Raw genomic sequence first — 4097 nt, forward strand, 5'->3', positions numbered from 1 at the left:
TTTCTTGGAAATACTAGACGCATTTGAGGTTGTATGAAATGTGTGTATTTCCTGTGCAGGGGTGTTTATTTTCTAGGATGAGGTTCACCCTTCCTTTTAATGACTTTGAAGTTGAAGTTTTTAACCATCTTGGGATTCCTATTCACAATTGCATCCTAAAATTTGTGCCTATGTGAAGTTATTATAATATTGGTATGAGTATAAGAATAGTGTTCCTATGTTGACATCATTATTCCACTTGTTCCATGTTTGTGAAATTCTTTCAATCCTAACAAACCTCAAGAATTGATCCCATTGAAGAAAGGTTGCAAAAATTTTGAATTATATATAAGATATTCTATATGGGGCCTTAGATGGCGGAGAAAGGAAAAAGTTAGCTCTGAACATATAGTTTCTTTCAGTTATTTCATGATCTTGATGAGTCCGGAGATAAAATTATATTTTTCTGCATGGTACTCCTTAAACATGATGTTAGGAAGATCGTAAAAATGGAGGGTTCTTTGTGGGTTGATATGGACAAGAGCATGGAGGAAGAGAACGGTGAAAATAACGACCCACTCGGGATAAAGGGTGAACCTAGGAAAAGGGTGAACTTGAGAAGAAAGGACATGGTGTACATAAGGTTAATGTCAGGAGGAAAGGAAATTTTCCAAAGAAAAATGCTACTTAAATGGTATTTAAACCTAATGATAATCCATCTTCAAGAGTTGTCAATGAATCTAATAATAGGAATACACGAGGAAAAGGGCATGTTGATTATGAACGTGCCAATAAGAAACATAAAGAAAAACATAATCCAAATAGATTAGTTCTTGAGGGGAATGATTGCTCTCACACTACTTTCAAGCGTCCAATTATTTTCTTCAGTAAGGGTTCTAGGACAAGAAGATATCTTAATAATGTTATCTCGGAGAATGACTACACCCATCTATCTAATTTAACTGAGGTTACACATCATGAAATAATGGTGAGTACTACTTTTCACATGCCTACTACATTAAAGGTTAATCTTGACAAGCTTGAGGAACTTACTAATAAATAGCGATAATCTATCAATGTAAAGGAAATCGCTCCAAGCAAGCTTGAGTTCTCCATCGCACTTGGAGATACTCGATCGCATTCGAACAAAAAATATTGTCGCCCAAAACATGGATAATAGAACATTTGCATCACTTTAAGAATGAATGACTGAATATGGATCAACACAAATTCTTGCCATCATCACATTCGAGTGGAAAATATTTGATCTTCACATGTGGAAGCATTGTTTGCATCGTTGCAAAATGGATGGAGCTTCTTCATTTATAGAAATGTTTTGAATTGAAAAGCCAATAAGCCAAAGGTTCGTGTGAGTTGAGATTGATTTTAGATGGTGACAACCAAAAATGTTTTTTTGCGAAAATGGTGAGACAAATCAAGTGTCATAGGTCTTTAATAGAATCCAAGCAATCAAACAAAAGCTTAAAACGGCCATCATCTAAATGCTTTAAAGAACAACCTGGCCAAGTACGTCCAAACCCTTCTTGATTCCTCCATTATAGACCAAGCTTGACTTGATTATTTAATATGTTTTGAACATTTATTATGAATTTTTTTCGAAATTCACTTGGTGTTGACCAAGGTTTATTGAATTGATTTATGAAATTGCTCAAGTTTGAAAAATGTTTTTGAATGACAATGCAAAAGGGACTTATTCGAAGTGAATGGATGCAAAGCAATCGACCTAATGTAAGTTCATGGTCAACATGATAAATATTAAATCATAGCAAGAATGTAAACTATTTGCTTGAATAAAGTGAGTTCATCGTAATAATGATATCACTGAATATCTCTCAATGGTTAGTGTTTATTTCATATTTAGATGATGCATAAACTATAGAAACACTTGCCATTTTATCTAAGCAATATAAAAAAAGATTAAATATATTTTTGGTCCTTATAAATATCTCATTTTTATTTTTAGTCCCTATTAAATAAATTACATATTTTAGTTCCTATAAAATTTTTATGCATGCACTTTTAGTTTTGAAATTTTAAAAAATGTTTAATTACCCTTTAATTTTAAAAATTTTAATAATTCTTTTCATAAATATTTAGAAAGTTGTAAATTGTTTATTTACCCAATTTTAGAATTTTTTAAAATGAGAAGAATTAAATATAAATTTTTTAAAATTTCAAAAGACAATGATAAGAGTAATGAAAATATCTCGACTTAGAAATCAAATTTTCAATTCCTTTTTTCATAGAACTTTTTTATAACATTCTAAACATGTTTGCAAAATAATTACTCAAAAATACACATTAATTTAATAACAGAGACTAAAATTACGTGCAGAATAATTTTATAAGACCAAAACATGTGATTTATATTATAGAAATCAAAAGCAAAATTTAGTAATTTTATGAGAGTCAAAAACATATTTAACCTTATAACAAAATATGTTTATCATTCATGGATCACTATGATATTTCTTTTAGTTATAACGAAGTTTGACTTGAAAAAAAATAATAGTTTTTTTTTAGATTTAGAAGTTTACAGATAAGAGAACAAAAAATTCCTTGGTAAATTATTATTTTTCAAAAAAGTCTCTTTCTTTAATTTCACTCTTTTACAATCAACGTTCTTTTGTATGCTTTTTATTTTTTTAATTTTCTTGTTGTTTTGTCAAAAGCTTTTTTTTCACCATTACTTATTTGAATTTCTTTTAAATCCATTTCCTTTTCTCCCTAAATTAATTTTTAAAATACCCTTTAAATGTTCTCATATCTTAAGGCTAAGGGTTGTAATATTTATAGATTTTTTTTCATTTTAGGCTCAAAGAATAACATTCTTACTAAGTATATTTTTTTGTCAAGTAATTTTCACTCAAAATAAAAAATGTCTTGACCATATCCATGACTTCAAACCTATCAGATAATAACAAGACTGATGTAAAATAAACATAGTTAACATGTATGTCCACTCTCATTATTTAAGTAAAACATGTTGTTCCACACATTTCACTTTGGTAGACTTAAGATTCTTGACTCACATTGACATATTTTCACTAGACTGTAGTAAAATCAAAATTTACGCGAACAACTAATTCATAGTCATGCTATATTTCACATATAGTCAAATATTAATCATGAATGAAGCATTTACAAAGAATAAAAACCTTTTCATGTCATTTATTCTTGACTTTCTTGTCATTAATCTAACTTTTATACTCCCTCCGTTCCTTTTTAAGTGTCGTTTTAGCAAAAAGCTCTTCAACCAAGATAGTGGATTATTAGAGTTACATTTTCTATTATACCCTTATTTATTTTTCTCTTTCCAAATAAATTCAATCATACACTCTCTTTTTCCAATAACTAATTGAAAATTTTGAGGTGGAGTTATTGAGAAAATAAGGGTATAAATGACAAATTATAACATTAAATTATAAAACGACACTTAAATAGGAACAAAAAAATTCTTCTAAAACGACACTTAAAAAGGAACGGAGGGAGTAATTTTTTGCATTTTGGTTGTTCAGATGCAGACAAATCTTTTAAAAACAATTTTTTTTAAATTTGAAAAATTGAACAAGTATAAACCATTAAAACATTAAGGTTATGTTTGAGAGTTTGGAGGGGAGGGAAAGGCTTCCAAAAACGAATTTTTTAAAAAATATAGGAAAATATTTGATATTTAAAAAAAAATGATTTTGTTTAGAATGATAAAAAAGTCATTATCATTACTAAATTTTTAATTTTCAGAATGCTATAACAATCTAAAAGATATTTGAAAAATTTATGTAAGCCCTTCAAAATCCTCCAAAACTCTCATTCAATACAATCTTTGAGTTCCCTCATTTTATGGGATTTTTGGTGTTATGAATAAACTCAAACCCTCCAAAACTCTCCTACCCAAAATCTTTTTATCTTTTTCACCTAATTCTTCCTATTTTTCAAAGCCCTCTCCCCCCTTCTCCTCCAAACTTCTAAACATAGCCTAAAATTTCACAAGTATAAGTTTTAGATCATCCCTTCATTTCATCTCTTGATTTGATTATGGTCATGCAACTAACAATGAAAGGTGAGATTTCTCGCTTAACCCCACATTTTCAATGATT

This window comes from Vicia villosa, linkage group LG3, assembly GCF_029867415.1.
Source record: "Vicia villosa cultivar HV-30 ecotype Madison, WI linkage group LG3, Vvil1.0, whole genome shotgun sequence".
NCBI classification, from domain to species: Eukaryota; Viridiplantae; Streptophyta; class Magnoliopsida; order Fabales; family Fabaceae; genus Vicia; species Vicia villosa.